The following is a 19,667-nucleotide window of genomic DNA, read 5'->3' on the forward strand; positions in this document are numbered from 1 at the left end:
TTCCTCAATATAAGAAAGGGAATATATAAACAGAAAAGTTCAGGACCAGATGGCTTCACATGTGAATTCTATCAGGCATTCAAGAAAGAATTAGTACCAATCCTGCTCAAACTCTTCAAAAAATTGAAGAGGAGGGAGAGCTACCTAACTCATGCTATGGAGCCAATATCACCCTAATACCAAAGCCAGGCAAAGACAATGCAAGAAAAGAAAATTACAGACCAATCTTTTTAATGAATATAAACACAAAAATCCTCAATAAAATATTTGCAAATCCAGTCTAGAAGCACATGAAAAGAATTATACACCATGACCAAGTGGGTTTTATTCCAGGTATGCAAAGGTGGTTTAACACAAGAAAATCAATTAATGTAACAACCACATTAATAAATCAAAGAGGAAAAATCACATGCTCATCTTGTTTGATGCAGAAAAGGAATTTGACAAAATTTAGCATATTTTCTTGATGAAGACACTTCAAAGGATCGGAATAGAAGGAAACTTCCTCGACATGATAAAGGGAATATATCAACTAGCCACAGCTGACATCACGTTCAATGGGGAAAGACTGAAAGCTTTCCCTCTAAGATCAGAAAAAAGGCAAGGATGCCAATGGTCACCACTGTTATTCAACATTGTGTTGGAAGTTCTAGATAGAGCAATTAGGCAAGAAAAAGAAATAAAAGGCATCCAAATGGGAAGGAAGAAGTAAAATTTTCACCATTTGCAGATGACATGATCCTATATATAGAAAATACAGAAAAACCTACAGTTAAGCTTCTAGAGCTAATAAACAAGTACAGCAAAGTGGCAGGATATAAGAGCAACACACGAAAATCAGTAGTGTTTCTACACACTAGTAATGAGCAATCTGAGGAGGAAATCAAGGAAAAAATTCCATTTACAATAGCAAGCAAAAGAATAAAATATTTAGGAATAAATTTAACCAAGAGCATAAAAGACCTATCACAGAAAACTACAAAACATTACTAAAAGAAATAAAGGAAGACCTAAATAAATAGAAGGACAAACTGTGTTCATGGATTGGAAGACTAAATATGGTTAAGATATCAATTATACCCAAATTGATTTATAGATTCAATGCAATACTATAAAAATCCCAACAACTTACTTTTCAGAAATAGAAAAACCTATAATCAAATTTATTTGGAAGGACAGGGTGCCCTAAATAGCTAAAAATATCTTGAGAAAGAAAAATGAAGTGAGAGGTCTCACACTCCCTGACTTTAAAGCATATTACAAAGCTACAACAGTCAAAACAGCATCATACTGGCATAAAGACAAATATACTGAAAAACAGAATCTAATTGGGTTTTCAGAAATAGACCTTCTCATCTATGGATAATTGATCTTTGATAAGGCGGTCAAGTCAACTCAACTGGGACAGAGTAGCCTCTTCAAATGGTGCTTGAAAACTGGATATCCATTTCTAAAAGAATGAAAAAGGACCCCATATCCAACCTTATACAAAAAATTAACTCAAAATGGATCAAAGACCTATATATTAGAGCTAAGACCATAGAACTATTAGAAGAAAATATAGGGAAATATCTTAAAGATCTGGTGATAGGAGGTGGTTTCCTGGAACTTACACCCAAAGCAATTCAAGAAGAAATAGACAAATGGGAACTCCTCAAATCTGAACACTTTTGTGCATCAGAGGACTTTGTCAGAAAGTAAAATGGTAGCCTACACAATGGGAGATAATATTGGGAAACCACATATCAGATAAGGGTTTAATATCTAGAATACATAAAAAAATCATACAACTTATCAACAAAAAGACAAAGGACCCAATTAAAAAATGGGCAAAAGACATGGACAGACACTTTTCTGAAGAGGAAATACAAATGGCTCAGAAATATATGAAAAGATGCTCAACTTCACTAGCTATTAGGGAAATGCAAACCAAAATCACAATGAGATATCATCTCACACCTATTAGAATGGACATTATAAAAAAAATCAGAAAGCTACAAGTGCTGGAGAGGATGTGGAGAAAGAGTTATACTTATTCACTGTTGGTGGGAATGTAGAATAATGCAACCACTCTGAAAGGTAGTTTGGAGGTTCCTCAGGAAGCTAAGTATAGAATTGCTGTATGATCCATCAATCCCTTTACTAGGTACATACTCAGAGGAACTGACGGCAGGGACATGAATGGCCATTTCTACACTGATGTTCATAGCAGCATTATTCACAATTGCCAAGTGATGGAAACAGCCCAAATGTCCATCAGCATATGAGTGGCTAAACAAACTGTGGTATATGCATATGATGGAATATTACACAGCTGTAGGATGGAATAAAGTTAAGATTCATATGACAACGTGAGTGAACCTTGAGGATATTATGTTGAGTGAAATTAGCCAGAAACAAAAAGACAAAAATACTGTATGGTCTCACCAATATGAACTAACTATAATGAGCAAACTCTGAGAGCTAAAATTAGGAACATGAGTTATCAGGAGATAGAAAGAGGGTGGAGATTAGGCATTTAATGCTGAAGGAGTACAGAATGTTCAACAGGATTGATTATAAAAATCCAGAAATGGATAACACAATAATGTCTGATAGTATCACAATACTGCAAGTATAATGAACAAAGCTGAGTGTGAGTATAATTGAAAGAGTAAGATTAGGGACATGTATGACACCAGAAAGAGAGAGAGAGGACAAAAACTGGGACTATATAACTTAGCGAAACCTAGAATGGACAACAATGGTGATTAAATATACAAATATAAGAAAGTTCTTAGATTAGGGAGAACAAATGAATGCCACCATTGCAAGGTGTTGAAAATGGGATGGTATGTGGAAAAAATAACAATCAATGCAAACTAGGGTCTATAATTAATAGTACCAGTGCTATATTCTTCCATTAATTGTAACAAAGGCAATATACCAAATCTATATGTCAATACAAGGGGGATATAATGGAGAGTTATGGGATTCTCATTGATGTGGTTGACTCCCTTTTTATTTTTTATTATTCTTTATTTTAAAAAATGTTTTTCCTTGTGGAAGAAATGGAAATGTTCTCATATAGATTGTGGTAGTGAATGCATAACTATGTGATTATACTGGGAACCACTGATAGTTCACTAAGGATGGATTGTATGGTGTGTGAATAAGACTGTTTAAAAAATAAACAGAAATATACAAGTGCTGGAGAAGATGTAGTGAGAGAGATATACCCATTCACTGTTGGTAGGGAAGTATAACAGTGCAGCCCTTCTGGAGACAGTGTGGTAGTTCCACAGGAGGCTGGGTTGTAGGGCTGCCATATGGCCCTGCAACCCTGTTATGTGGTGTATACTTGGCAGAACTGATAGCAGGGACACAGATAGACATTTGCACACTGATGTTTATGGTGGCATTATTCATGATTTGCAATGGGTGGAGGTGGCCTAAGGGTACAATGATGGATGAATGGAGTGGTGAACTCAATACAATGGAATATTGAGCAGCTGCAAGAGGAACTGAAGTTTGAGTCATGCAACTAAATGAATGAATTTTGAGGACATTATGTTGAGTGAAATAAGCCAAAAACAAAGGGACAAATATTGTAAGTCCTCACTAATATAAACTAAATATAATGAGCAAATGCTGAGAATTGAATTTGAGAGCATAGGTTACCAGGGGATAGAATGTGGGCAGAGATTGGGCAATCAGTGATGCAGGAGTGCAGAGTGTTTAATAAGGCTTATTGTAAAGGTTCCTAGATTGTAAGCTCTTACAGCAGTCACATCTATTCCTGAGTTTTAATTGTTATTTCTAAATTCTGAGATGTTGAGCTCTTTGTGTATAACTTTGTGGTTTCCTGAAAGTTTGGGTATCTGTGTGACACCTGAGACTCAGAGAATTCTAAAGTTCTGAAAGTCAGCATTACTCCATACAGCAAATGTTAAAGAAGCTGAAAAGGAGATAAGACTATAATTAGACATTTGAATGAAACAGACTTGATTAGGATTAAGAAAAATTAGAATACAGAGTAAAAGATGATATTGACTCTATTTTAAAACTCCAACTTCTGTGTGAGACTAAAGGAAAAGAGGTTTATTTGGTATAAAATTTATATTTTCTGTAGCACACTATCTAATTTAAACTGTCTTGTCAGTTTATTTAAACAACATAATTACATGGAACCTAGAATAGGGGATGAGATCTTGCTTATCTGCACAGGCTAATGTGATACCCCAACACATCCCAGAATATTTTGGATGGAAAATAAAAAGTATTTGCAAATTCCCCTTTAGGGACTAGGGAAAAATGTGGAACTATTAAACTTCCCCACCTGGGAAATTCTCTTAAGCAATAGGGGCTCCCAATTTAATAAGCCAAGCCCTTGATCTAGAGGATTGCCCTTATGAAATTTATCTCTCCAGTGGCAAAGCTAAGCCTACTAATAACTATGCCTAAGAGTCACCCCCAGAGAACCTCTTTTGTTGGTCAGATGTGGCCTGAACCTCTCAGCCAACTCTGCAAATTAAATCATTACCCTACCCTCTATGTGGAACATGACTCCCAGAGGTATAAATCTCCCTGGCAACATGGGACATGACTCCCAGGGATGAGGCTGGCCCTGGCATTGTGGGATTGAGAATGCCTTCTTGACCAACAAGGGGAAAAGAAATAGAAACAAATAAAGTTTCAGTGGCTAAGAGATTTCAAATAGAATTGAGAGGTCATTCTGGAGATTATTCTTATGCATTGTATAGATATGCCTTTTTAGTTTCTAGTATATTAGAATAGCTATAAGGAAATACCTGATACTGTTGAACTGTAATGCAATAGCCTTAATTCTCGATGATGATAACATAACTATATAGCTTTTATCGTGTGACTGTGTGATTGTGAAAACTTTGTGATTGACACTTTCTGGATCCAGTGTATGGGCAGATGAGTAACAAAAAAAAATGTAAAAAAAAAAAAAAAAGAATTAAAGTAGTAGCTCATTTTGGACATTATTGTAATGTATGAAAAATAATTTATCCAAAGTCTAAATAATTAGGCAATTTTATTGCTAGTATGCTTCAAAGGAAAAAGGAAATGCATGTCTGGACAAGTGTGATTATATTCAAAGTATACTTTTTTGACATTGACAGTATTTGAGGTTTTTCAAAAGCAAACATGATTATTGACGTAATTCAACTATCAAATCACTTAATGTGATGCCTGCCTTCTCAGTCTTCATGTGACAGCCAGAGGTCAATTTTTACTGCATCAAAACTGTGAAAGGCCTTTTTGGCAATATGTAGGCATCATTCGCTACCACTTCCTGTTAGAAGATTAAGGACACTGAAATGTAAAATGCATGGATAATAATGAAGATAACTTTGTGGTTGATTAAAAATACCGAAAGAAGTCAACATGAGGTAGGAGTTCAGGAAACCATTCTTCCACATTAGAGGTAAGAGACAAAAGAACATTCTAATTTTAGAAAAGAATTGCCTTACCATTTGATCATTAGGGAAAAAGATGGTCAGTCCTTTAAGACCCTGATTTTTCTTCATAGTAGCAATATTTAGAAGTTGGGGTTGATAGTTGACATGGTAGAAAAAAATATATCTTCACAGTATCAAGGAAAAGAATAGATAACTCCTCTCTGAAAAGACATAAGCTTATTGAGTATCCGAGTGTACTAAATAGTCTCAATCTTGAAAATTGAGAAAAGCACAACTCTCACATAGATCATTATATCAGAAGAACAAGAATACATCTTGAGTTCTTATAATCTGTACTTTGACCAGGGACCGGAGAGTTGATTTTCATAAAGCTTTTCATAAAGCTTTTATTTAGACTATATGTTAGGTTCATATGTTCTAATAAGAAATTTTAATATGTTAACACTTATATGTAATAAATAAAGTATGATCCTTACACTAGCACTAACATATTCCACCTTGTCAAGGCTGTAGAAACATAATAGGAAGCAAAAAAAAATGTGTGTGTGTGGCGGGTATAAATGGCATTAGAGTGTTGCAAGCTACTTGCATTGTCCAGGGAGGGATAAAAGCACTAATTTAAAATGGACAGTAATATGTCAAGGATGCATGCTATAATCCTTGGGTAACCTCTGAAAGAATTGTAACAAAGACTTAATGCAGTCTAAAGACAATAAATAGAATAATTTTAAAAGTTTTCATTGATGAATGTTTTTAAAAGGCAAGGGATAAAAAAGAAACAAAGAATAGATGGTACAAAAAGAAAACAAATATTAAGATATAATCCAGTAATTATATTCAATGTAAATTGACTAAATTATCCAATTAAAATATAATAAAGACCCAGAAAGGTTGAAAATAAAGGGACTGAAAAAAAGATACATCATCAAAAAACTAACCAAAAGAAAGCTTGTGCAGCTATATTTAATATCAGACAAAGCAGCATTTAATGCAGGAAATATCTGATATAAAGTTGAAAATAAAGGGATTGAAAAAAGTTACACCAGCAAAGTACTAACCAAAATAAAGCTTGTGTAGCTACATTTAAGATCAGATAAAGTAGCATTTAATGCAGTATTATTCAATATAAAGAACATTTCATAATGATAAAAGTCAATTCGGCAAGAAAATAAAAATCTGTATTTATCTAAGTACATAGCCCCAGAATATATAAAGAAAATTGCCAGAACTAAAAGATAGAGAAATTCACAGTCATGGTACAGCTGTTAACGCAGTGTTCTTGTATCTGATTACATATGCACATAACAATTACTATGGTTATAAATGATTTAAGTGGCAAGATTAACAAATGATTTAATTGAGAATTTATAGAACACTATAGCCAACAACTGCAGATTATACACTCTTTTCAAGTGCACATGGAATATTTATTAAAATAGATTATATGTTGGGCCATGAAATAAATCTCAACAAATTTCAAAGGATTGAAAGCATATGGAGTCAGATTTTGCGTAGGAGTGAAATTAAATTAGGAATCAATTACCAGAGAAGTAACAAGAAAATCCCCAATATACTTTTAGTAGACCCATGGGTCTAAGAAGAAGTCACAGTGAAAATCAGAAAATATTTTGAACTGAGTAATATGAAACTATGCCATCCCAAGCAGAGCAATGAAAAGGCTAAACAATGGTTGTCCCTTGTGGGACAAGACTATGGTAGAATTAATTCACCCAGGGAGTGCTGAAGAGTTTGTCTGATTTATGGTATGACTTAATGATGGATTGCACATACCACAGAGTTGATAAAATGATGCTACAAGTTTCAATTTTACATTTTTGTTTATTTACTTGATATATAATATTGATGTAGGACTTCCTTAGAAGCCAATGAGTTTGTCTTCTGTTCATATCATGATTAGGCTATCAGTGAACCATGATCCCACACCTCAAATCTTGAAAAGCATTATCTTCATGAAGAGCTGGATAATGATGGAGGTAAAGCAAATTCTTTGTCACAAGTGCTTACTGAGAACCCCTCATAAATGATGACTGGTTGACTTACTACAATAGCATTTTAGCTAATCATTTTCATCTTAGTTTGATTAATGCTAAGTTTTGTACAGACTTTTCTTCCAGAAAGAACAAGAAATAATTGAATGACTAGGCAATGGGCATGAATGAGTTGTCAACCATAGATTCACTGTACACTGGGATCTTATTTAGCTTTATTACTTTTAGTCCAGATATGAGTGGCTTGTGGAAGTATCTTATTTGATTAAATACTCAAGGTCTTCCTCATTATTTTATTATTGTGACTAAAATACATTCCATGCTTATAAGTACCTTGGTGTAGTAGTTGGGTTAACATGAAGTATCACTGATTTCTGCCCACCAGCTTCTAGTGCTTGAGAAGAGTCTGGGAACTTGAAAGAAAATGCCATTTTGCAGCTTTCATGAGGGTCCCCTAATGATGTAAATTAATACTGAAGCCATGAATTCATGATAATGTGAACTGGATCCCTACCAAGACCTTAGCCAGTGAGGATCCATGTTGCATGTTCTCCAATGGCTTCAACAGCACATCTTGCTTAATCATACAATCTTACAAGGCTGTATGGTCACTACAACTTTAGTGAGAAAATATTATGGACTATCTCCAATCAGTTATTGATTACCAACCCTGGAATTGGCTCCCACCTTGTTTCTTACCCTAGACTTTCTGAATTATGATTTGTCTCTTAGATATCACTTAATATTCACTGAATAATCAAAATTGTTAGGTGGTATGGAATGCTCTGCCATCTCCTAGACTACATGCTCATGCATTTTGAACATCTCTCAAGGTGGCCCTTTTGTGTCAATGGTCTGCATTTAGCATTCCTAAATGTCAGCAGCCTGTGGAATATCTCTGAATTCCATCTGCCTATGTGTTTCCTGTGCACTGCTTAACCGCCTATTGCTTTGTCATGTGGTTCAGTCTCTATGATGGGGAGAGTATTTCTTTTAGAAACTGACACTTAAATCGCTACAGCATGGCATTATAGAATTTCACTGAGTGAAACAATTTCATGGAGGTTTATAAAAAATGTCAATTTTGGCTCAGTCAAGCGGTTCCATTAAGAACTCATAATTGTGATCCCCTAATCTCTCATTTAAGAAATCACCCACATTGAAATGATAGGATAGATGCCATGCACTGCAATATAAGCAGTGGTATGCATGTTGCGGAATTTGATTGCAAAATTTGAATCTGAAGAAAATAACTGATTGCACTGGGCAAAATATACTTCAAGCATCATTATAAGTTGATCTCATGCCTAAAGGAAGTTGCCTCCATAAGACCTAGACTTAGGTGGGTGGCCCATTGGGAGCAGAGGACACTTCTTCCCAGGATTCTTTTCTTTGGTAGCATCATTTTGTTTTCTTCAAAATAAAAATAAAAGCTCCTTTGTTTATAAATACCAGAAACAGATGAACTGACCTCAAAATTCTAAGCACAGGATTAGTGCAAGGGTCAAGACCAGAGCCCAGTTTATTCAGTCAACTCATTAAGTAAATATATATTGTCACTAATGTGTCAGGCACTGTTATGGGTACTAGCAATAATGCATTGAACAAATGGACATAGTCCCTGACCCCGTGATGCTTTACAATTTAGTGTGCAAGAATTGTCTACCAGTACTGGGACTGTATTTTGTATCTTCTTTTCCAGCTTGCATTTTGTTTGTTTTGTTTTTTTTCTGCTTGTTTTTGTTTTTATATAGGACCTCAGTTTTACTTCCAGAACTAAGTGAGTGACACAGCTAATTGATGATGAGTAATAATTCTTTAACTGGTGCTAAAACTCTGGAAAATCCCTACCCTAATTATCGTAGTAGAAAACTCTAGGATCCTAAACACATGAAAAAAGCCACAACAAGGAGTCAGAGAAAACAAATACCAATGATAGCCACCCTGGCTTACATAACAACTTGTGAAATTTGCAGTATCTGTACCCAATTTATTCCAGAGAAATTTACAAAAACTTTCATGTCTCTAGAGGACAGTTCTTTTTTTTGTCCCAATCCTCTCAACCCATTGGATAGCCAACCAGTGGATAGAGAAGTGTTATTCATTCTTTTGAGTCCTAAAAACTTACAAGGCTCTGATCAGCAGAGGGACACACTTCAAGCAAGGCACGAGCTGATTGCACCTAGAAGAGTTGCCTTGTTTTTTCTTTCCAGAGATGAGAAATATCACCTAAGTAACTTCTGTGCAAACAGGGTTGATATTCAAATTGTTTAGCAACTGGTATGGCCTGGGCACTGAGTATCAGAACAGATGCACTGGGCTGTGCTGGACAGAGGGATGGGGACCCTTGAATCCATGGATAATAGGGTCCAGGATGATAGAGGTAGGATGGTCCAGGAAGGCGTAAAGCAGCTATAGCAGCAGTGGGGGAAACTTGGAAGGCCTGGGGCAGTGCATACTTGTCAACCAGAAAAGGAAATATTTCAACAGATTTAAGTACTATGATGTGGCCATGATACTGCATCTCTGCCGAATCTCAGCTTGGGTTGTAGGACGTGGAAGATGTAGGTCTGGGGACTCACTTAAGGTCAATCCCTAAAAATGTTTTTCCTAGGGACCTCCATGGTCTCTAAACCCTTAATTTCACTCTAGGAGGTAACATTATAGAAACTTTGCTTTTGGAAAAAGTAAAGAATTATTTTTGTGATGCAAATAATCTCACATGAGTGTGCATTTTGGAACACCAGGGCTGTAGTAAATAGTCAATAAGTTATGTCAAAATTGAAAGCAAACTGTTTTGTTTTTTTATTCCCAGCCACAGCAATCAGGTTGTTTAACATGAGGGACTGGGGCAGCTTTGAGAAGTGAGCTCCTGAAATGTATCAACCAACAAGGAGGCAGTAACCCTAGCTATAGGGGACCAAGGCAGGCTCTTCATCTCAGAGGTGTCTTAAATGCCCAAAGTTCAGTCCAGACAGCAGTGACTGTGGTCATGGGAGGACTGAGAGCTTGGAAACCTGCTGTGCTGAGTGTCTCCCCTTGGCCCCTCCTTCTGTCCTCCACTCCAACCTGCATTGTGCTCTGAACTACTCAGACCACCCATGGGCTCCCTTGCCTTCTGGCATCTGGGATGAATCTGGTCCACGGGTGAACCCTGGCAGGAGATTGGAGGGAGGGAAGGAGTGAGGTTGGGGTATTTATCGCCCTGGCTGCTCTGCTGTGAAGTCACCTGGGGATGGCTGTGTCTCTCCACTGAGGGTCACTGCTTGCCTCAGGGTGGTTCTCTGTACACAACTCTCCCTTCTGGGGTCGTGGTAACTGCTCCAACCCCTCACTCCTTCAGGTGTAGCATGGTCCTGGGTTCCAGTTGCTAACCCTGATACTAAATTCTTCTGTGGTTTTAACTCCTCTGCCCACACAATTGTAGAGAGTCCCATTATGGGGTCATCTCAAATTGTCCTGTTTCCACTGGGGGAAATGGTCCTGTGGAACCCTCTCTGTCCTTCCCACAGGTGCCGCTTGAGGTCCCTCTCCTCGGACCAGATCCTGCTACCTCCGAAAGAGTAGAGACCTGGGGTCTGTTTTTGTTGCCATCTGTTCTTTCATTTCTATGGTGACAGATGGGACTTGATTTGTTCTAAGGAAAGTGCTGTTTTTACTTAAGAAGTGAGTTCTAGTTCAGGAAATGACTCCATGAAAAATGTAATAAATTCATTTTGGCTTTTTAATCATGTGGATAGGAAGACAGTTTTTGAAACTTGTGGTGTGGGATTTAGCAAAAAAATTTGGTTTGTTTTTTTGTTTGTTGTATGGTTGGTTTTGAGATGGTATCTAGAAAGATTAGCTTTGAAAAAATTGTCTGGTCAGCAAAGCACTTCTTATTTCCACCCTTTGTCCCCACACTTTTCACCCCTTTTATCCTTATTCTAACCTTTTCCTAACCCTCTTCTTCCACTTGCTTCAACCCATCTGTGTTATAATTTCTCAAACTTTTATTCTCCGGGGATGTCCATGTAGATGTTGGCTGATAAAATTCAATAATTCCCAAGGGATGGGTTCATTTTTATGAGCCTCTTCAATCAAAAAAGCTTCCATGAGCTTAAGGAATAAAACCGTGCCGATAAAATGGTAGGCAGAGGATGCATTCATCACCTACTTTTTTTCCTATTCCTCAGCCCTGATCTTGTTCCCCTAGAGAGCGAGTCATATGGCACAGGAGGAGAAGCAAAAGCAGGTTTGCTGGGGACCACACAACTTGGTTCTAAGTGATTTGGCAGAATCATTTAGGAATACAGTGGCAGGACTGGCCTGAAGTCAGTGGCACTTTATTTAAGGAAAAACTTGGGAAATAAAATGCAGAGCCTTGCCCTCCTCAAAGACTTCTGGCAAGAGTGCCCCTTCCCATTCTGGTGTTAAATTCTTCACAGTTTGTCTTTTTTTTTTTTTTTTTGGCAACTGAAGTTTTCATGTCTCTTACCTTCTTCAAAAAGAGAAGTCACATCCAATTGAAAGGCATGCAAGCTGATGCTTCCGTAAACAAACTGTGAAATAAATGTGAAAGAAAGAAATTATTGTCAGTATGCATTCCTTTCAAGGGCACTTTTTTTGTTGTTTATTTCCTAGGCTGTCTAGTTTCATGGCTTTTCCCATGAGCAAGGACCATTTTCACTGCTTATTAACCTGCTTCAAAAGACCAACTTTAACCTTTCATTTGCCTTCCTTTTAAATTATATTTTTAATTTTAAAAATTTAGATATAATTCATGTACCATAAAATTCACCAGTTTAAAGTACACAGTTGGTGTTAGTATCTTCACATAGTTATGCGTCCATCACCACTATTAATTTTACATTTTCATCATCCCCCAAAGAAACCTTACACCCATTAGCAATCACTCCCCATTCTCTCCTCTCCCCCATCCCCCCATCCCCTGGCACATACTAATCTACTTTCTGTCTCTATGGATTTGCCTAATCTAGGCATTAATATAAATGGAATCATATAATACATGGCCTTTTGCATCTAGTTTCTTTCACTTTTGCCCAAAGTTTCAAGGTTTTTCCACATTGTAGCATGAATCAGTACTTCATTCCTTTTCATTGGTGAAAAACAATCCCCTGTATGAATACACCGCATTTCTTTAATTCATTCATCAGTTGAATGAATAAAATGCTGCTATGAAAATTCATGTACAAATTTTTGCATGCACATGTTTTCAGTCTCGGGTGGAGTAGAATTGTTGGGTCATATGATTATTCTATGCTTAACTTTTTGAGGAACTGTCAAACTGTTTTACATAGTGGCTGCACTATTTTACATGCCCAGCAGCAATGTATGAGGGTTCCAATTTTTCTACATACCTTACTAACACTTGTTATTGTCTGTCTTTTTGATTAAAATTATCCTAGTGGGTATAAAGTGATGTCTCATTGTGGTTTTGATTTGCATTTCTCTAATGGCTAACAATATTGAGCATCTTTCCGTATGTTGTTTGACCATTTGTAGATCTTTGGAGAAATGTCTATTCAGATCCTTTGCCCATTTTAAAATTGAGTTGTTTGTCTTTTTGTTGTTCCAAATTTAACCTTTCTGAAACCAGATTTTTGCTTCCAGGCCTTCAGGAAAGATGATATGAAGGAACATTTTCTTCATTCAGGAGAACTTCTTTGTCTTTCCACAGTCCCTTAGGAGCTGAGTATGCTTGGCTTTTATATATCATAAATAGTTCATATCAAGAGTGGGGTAGCTGTGTCTTGATTCATGGGTCCTGAAGATAGTTATGTGGTATATGAAGAAACTAGCTTGCAACCAGAGCAAACATTGGTAAAATCTGGCTGCAAATACAGAAATGCAGAATGCTTGCTGTATGTTCCATAGGAAATACTATAGGGAAGGTGTGGCTTTCACAGTAACTTTTAAAATATAATCTTAAAACTCTAAGCAAGCTGGAAATTGTAAAGTAGCCTTCAAATGTAACCTTCACAGCTGGAAACAGGCTATAATGAGAGCTTTTAGTCTCACAAAGGAGCAATATGTAAATGTAAAATCTGCAGCAGTATGTAAATGTAAAGTCTGTACCCAGATCTAACTAAGCTTTCATCGATTGCCCCAAATCTCCCAAATATGAATAAGCCTTTCATCTATCTGCCTAGACTAGGAGGCACCTTTCCCAGGTGTCACAAGTTATAAACCCTGAAGGAAGGAGGAAAAAACTACTGAAGTTCTCCAAACCTCTGTTACCTGTTAACTAAGACGATTATCTCTCTTTGTTTCTGATGGGTATAAAAGCCAATTGAAAAAGCACTTCAGGGAGGCTGATTTGGGAACTCTTCCCTGTCTTCCTGCCAGCGTAAATAAACACTCTTTTCTTCCTCAGCTCTGTTCAGTGTAACTTTTATTGGCCGTGTTGAGCTATGAACCCAAATTTGGGAAGTACCTTTTCTACAGCTTGATTAATAGGTGTTAGTTATTACACTGTTGGACAAAATTTGCTCTATGATGAATTTAGTTAACAAGTCCTGTTATCCCACTGAATTACATTATAAAATGGAAGTATAGTCTGTTAGACAAGATTTTTGAATATGAATATGTTAAAAACATTTTAACAATGTAACAAATCTTTTATGAAATATTATATTTAAAGAAAAAAGTGATACTTATGAAAAAATTACAAAGCACTGTTAATATTTACATAGAGATTATGTAGGAATTAAATCATAAAAGTGCAAATATAATACAGTCCTGGAAATTCTGATCGGATGGATATATAGCTCATTTTTCTTAAAGTTTTGAAACAGCAGTTCATAAAGTTTGTGCAAACTGGCTAAAATTTTCACCAGTCATGAGCCATCCACTAACAATGGTTTCTGGGACTTTCCCAATGACTTTTGAACCCTCCCTAATTGAAATTCTTTTGCTGGTTTTCACTGTCCTCAGGACAAAGGTCTGAAAGCTCTTCACACATATTGAACCCTTATCCCCCACAGCTCACCAATCCCAACCACTATTAATCCCACCTTCTCCCTTCCCATTTCACACTGGCCAGCTGGTCTCAAAATCTCTCCCCTGCCCACAGGATTGGTGTTTCTTCACCTTTGTATCCCTAGTGTCTACACACTGTCTGGCACATGGTAAGTGTTCTGCAAGTGTTCACTGAGCAAATGAAAGGATGCATCCATCCTCCTAAACCCTGCTTCCCATATTGGCTCATCTGTTCATCCTACCATTGAACATTCAGCTGCTTCTTCTATGTTGTTAGCATTCTTCCCATCCTTCAAGATTTACTTTCTGAATGTAGTTTCATTCAAGCTACAATCTTTTACTTATTGCTAGTTATAGGCCAGGTAAATAAGTCAGACATGGCAATAAATGAGACTTGGCCCCTGCCCTCATGAAGCTTCCAGTCCAGTGTGGTGGAGACAACAATAAGCAGGTGAGGAGATAAATCACCAGCCCCTCATCACTGTAAATTCTTAGGGAACATCTGCTTTAGCTTGGGAAGGTCACCCAGGGGAATCATACTCCTCTATGGCATTTATTACATATTGCTCAACACACGTTATTTGTTTTATGAAGTTATATATTTCTTTTCTCCTCAATTCAAGATTAAAAGTGTTTTTGAAAGCAGTGGCACATGACAGGTATTTAATAATGTATCATTGATTAATATGTCCTTGGAAAATGTAATCCACAGCATACTCAGTTAAGTCCTGAAATGCCCAATTCTTGAGGCTCCGTAGGAGTGAAAAGTTGTCCTACTAGCTTACTTGGTGGGATTTGTAGTTGAATGCCCAGCAACCAGCTAATGGATGCTGGCAAGTTTCACATTGCAATTCCACTGGTCATTCCATCTACTTGATCAACTGTGATCTCATCAAACTCATCAGAGTGGGGCTTCACCTGGCACCTGTTTGTATATTAATTATTCGGGTATTAGGGTTTAACTGTTATTCAGCCTGATAGAAGAGTGGGGCATACCTTCCAATGGTATGTGAGAGAATACCTACCAGAGAAGGATTTTGCACCCTTAGTTTCAGTAAGGTTGGGGGAGAAGTACTGTGTACTTGTATAAATTTTGAATTATTTAATGTAACTATTAAGTTCAGAAACATTTCTAGGCAGATGCCTATTAAGTGAGAGATGCCACTTAGATTGTGTTATTCTTCTAGAGGAGTCCCTCTCCCTCCCTTAACAGGTTTAATAACACCAATTTTCAGTATCTGATTCTCCTAACAACAGAGCTCATTTAGTGATTAAGTGCAGCTCTTTGTGAAGGAAGGAAAAAGATGGAAGCTAAAATAATTCAACCATGTAAGTGCTTTTTTGTAATCAAGGGGATTAGATCCTAAAGCCTTCTTCAGAGCGAAAGAGACCTACAGCAAGCACACAGCCTCTGTGTGTGGCAGTCAAAGTAAACTTTGTATCACTCTCTTCTTCCTTGTTCACATAAATTAAAATGTGAAGATCTGGAGATCTTCTGCATGCCAAACCAACAAACTTTTTGTGTGATCTGTATAAATGGAACCCCTGCAGGTCTGGATTAAAAGGGACAGAAAAGGGACAGATTGAAGGAAAAATTTCTTCACAGACAGAACCATGGAAGCTGAGGTCTGCAGCCAAGAAATCTCGGGCCAGGAGAGTAGACCCACTTATGCATGTGAAGAGGGTGAGTTTCCCCGGAGGCAGAAGGTAGGTCTTCTGCCTCGATGCTCAGGAAGAGTGATGTCACCCCAGGCTTCAGAGAGAGTGGAGCACATTCCCTGGAGATTGGGGAGACCCTGACTACCACCCCCCTGTTCGGAGAGAGGAGAGCCTTTGCCATGCAGATGGCAGAGAGTCCATGTGGCAACCCAATGCTTGAGGAGGGTGGGGCCACGAACAAGGTGGTCTCCTCAATACTTAAATATGTTGGAGCAATCACCCCAGTGTTTGGAGAGAGTAAGGCCACTGTGTAAGTCTTTGGAAATGGTGAAACTCCTGCTCTCAAGACACAAGGACAAAATGGCATTCCATAAATGACTCTCAGACTTTGAAACCTAATGAAGTTTGCCCAGTGTGTTTTTGGAACTGTTTTGGTCCTGTGATCCCTGTTTTCCTTTCAGTTTTCTCCCTATGGCAATGGGAATGTTTATCCTATGACTGACCCTCCTTTGTGTATTGGCAGCAAGTAACTTGTTCTAAGTTTCACAGCCAGAGGAGAATTTTGCCTTAGGACAAACCACACCCATAACTGATTTTGATAAGACTTTGTACTTATCTATATTGTGATGGAATGAATGTATTTTTGCATTTGGAAAGAACATGTCTTTCTGGGGTCCAGGGGGTGGAATGTGCCAGTTTGAAACCGTTATGGACCCCAGAAGAGCCATGATCTTTTAATTCAATCTTGTTGGGTGGAACCTTTTGATTGAGTGTTTCCATGGAGATGTGACTCACTCAACTGTGGGTGAGACCTTTGATTAAATTATTCCCATGGAGATGTGATCCTGCCCATTCTGGGTGGGTCTTAATTAGATCACTGGAGTCCTTTAAGAGAGCTCACAGAAACAAGGAGCTCAGAGGAGCTGAGAGAGATATATGGGAGAGAAGCTAAGAGTCAACACAGCCCCAGACACTTGGAGATGCAGACAGAAAGACATCTGGAGATGCTAGGCTAAGAGATGAAGCCCAGAGTTTGCCCTGGAAAAGCTAAGAGAGGACCCCCAGATGCTTAGAGAGAAATGACCCAGGAGAAACAAGCAGAGAGCTGAGAGAAGCTAAGAGAGACAAGCCCAGAGGCAATTTTGGAGAAAGCCATTTTGAAACCAGAACCCGGGAGCAAAGGACCAGCCGACACCAGCCACATGCCTTCCCAGATGGCAGAGGTGTTCTGGACATCATTGGCCTTTCTTCAGTGAAGGTATCCTCTTGTTTATGCCTTAGTTTGGACACTTTTATGGCCTTAGAACTGTAAACTTGTAACCTAATAAATCTCCTTTATAAAAGCCAATCCATTTCTGGTATTTTGCATAATGGCAGCTTTAGCAAACTGGAACACATGTCATCCCTGATAACTTCTGTAAAGTCTTCAAAAGTGGTTTGGTGACAAATGATCACATGATGGAGAGCGGACTTTGAGGAAATCACACTGTATCAGACCCATGTCCTACCATCACCCACTGAATTTTTCTTGTTTTTTCCCTAATATGTTTTCTCCCTGGGATTGCCTAATGTGTTGGTTCAGAGTCTTGTGCCAAGGGATTTTGTGGTCATTCTCTACAAATCAGTATGCAGTATTTTCAAGGCAGATGAAATCTTTGTGAGGAGGATTTTGCTAAAATTAACCACCATTGACATATGTGCTAGGTCAAATAAACGGTAACCTATAGTTGTTAATCTGAAGAAACTGAGGCACTGATTCTGCCTGAGTCTAAGTTCTACAGTTATCTGGCCTAAGAGTGCCTCTTCAAGTTACAGTCACAAGAAATACTTTTCCCTCTGTAAATTAAGTTGTGAAATATTCTGTGTAATGACTAGATTTCCATACAGATAAATTTTGTTGCTAGTGTCATAAACAGTAAGAGAAGAAAGAAGAAATCAACAAAGACATGATAAAGAACAAAGCAATTAGGAGAAACGACTTGCATTACACACTTAAGACTCTAGCCCATGTTTCATCCTGACTCAAAATTTGAGGATAGGAATCAATATGCCAGTTCGAAGAGTCCTAGGAGGCTGACACATGTGCGTGATTATTGCATATTGTCAAACCGCTGAATTGTGCCCTGGAGCACACTAATAAAGCATAACAGCATTAAAAAAAAATAATGTTGATTTTATAGACAATCCTAGGAGAAAGAACCCAATTTACATGCTCATTCTTAGCACAATCCAGTTCCCAAAGGAGTCTTCTGTGATATTGTATTTTGGAGGAGCCCGAAAAATAAGCTCATCCTGTCATAAGCAATTGATCATTTGGTGTTAGGACAGAGCAGCCTTATTTCACACAGAAATGAAGTAGTGTAACTCCCAGGACTGGAAAACATTTTGCTCAACAGCAGGAGACCTCTGCTGTTTCCCCAGCGAGCTATTTCCTTTGGACAAATGAGGATGCAGGATCTTAAGAGCTGCATAGTATGTTCTGTGAGGGACATTCAGGATCTTTCTCCTCTAGCTTTCATTAGCTGCCAGCTTACGTGCTTGGAGTTTAAAGCCTGGGAAATGCAAAGAACCAAAGGAGGGATGAATCACTCCTACACCCTGTCAAACACTCTCAGTGCAAACAGAACAAAGACAAGGAGCGTATGCCCTCATGTGTCTTTTGATCCTGTTTCCCTCAGTCATCCAGTTGCTCTCACAATAAGAAAAATAATTTAGGGTAGGGATAATTAGGTTGTTCCAGTACAGACAAGTTCACAGGATGAAACCTTGATTTTTGTTTCTTTGGGGAACAAGAAGCCAAGAAACAGTCACTGGGAAAAGTGGGGATCCAGGGACTCATCTGTATTGCCTCCCCATCCTCTATGAACTTTGACTACCAAATAAACCATGGGACTAACTTTCATTCATTCTAGTGACAGGGCATAGCATTTCTGAATTGGCCCCTAACAAATGTCCATTGTTACAAATAGCATGTCTCCTTTCCATTATATTACAATAAGAAGATACACACATGCCTATGGTTGACAGCAGACACCATGCTGTTAAAGTTCTGTATGCACCTAAGAAATAATCTTTATTTCTCCATCCATACTAATTATCACTAATATTTAGTGCTCACTATGTGCATGGGTAGTTCTCATTCTTTAGGTGCATTAACTCACTTGGGGTTAGCAACAGCAGTAGGAGGTAGGTGTTGGCATTTCCATATTGCTGCTGCAATATGAGAAACCTGTTTCTCAGATTTTGCATACATGAAATGTTTGTTGTGGAATACTGGGACCCTAAACCCATCTTTATTGTTTACTCCCTTTCAAAAGCCAACCTCCCACCTAATGGAAGGAGTTCCTTCTTCAACTCCCCAAGTGGCACCTGCTTTGCTCCCAACCACTCAGGTGCCAAGCACAGTCCCACCCTGCTTAGTGCCCATCTTACTGCAGACAGCTCTAATTGCTAGAAAAACCTGGCTGCCCTATAATCTTCTTCCACTGGTCCTAGTTTTGTCATTTGGAATAAAGAAGACTTCTCCCTCTTCCATATGACAGTCCTTGAAAGAGTTGACAATCATTGCATCCCACTGGGGCTTTCCCTT

General features: G+C 38.0%; 1 protein-coding gene across 1 annotated transcript in view; it reads right to left on the minus strand.

Annotated features, from left to right (window-relative positions):
• Positions 1-19,667, minus strand: part of PRLR (prolactin receptor) — a 170,433-nt gene that overhangs the window by 100,335 nt on the left and 50,431 nt on the right. Inside the window, exon 2 of the mRNA XM_037799106.1 lies at positions 11,916-11,979. The gene's annotated coding sequence lies outside the window, so the exon portion shown is untranslated. The remainder of the gene's footprint in view (positions 1-11,915; positions 11,980-19,667) is intronic.

Source organism: Choloepus didactylus, chromosome 11, assembly GCF_015220235.1.
Source record: "Choloepus didactylus isolate mChoDid1 chromosome 11, mChoDid1.pri, whole genome shotgun sequence".
NCBI classification, from domain to species: Eukaryota; Metazoa; Chordata; class Mammalia; order Pilosa; family Megalonychidae; genus Choloepus; species Choloepus didactylus.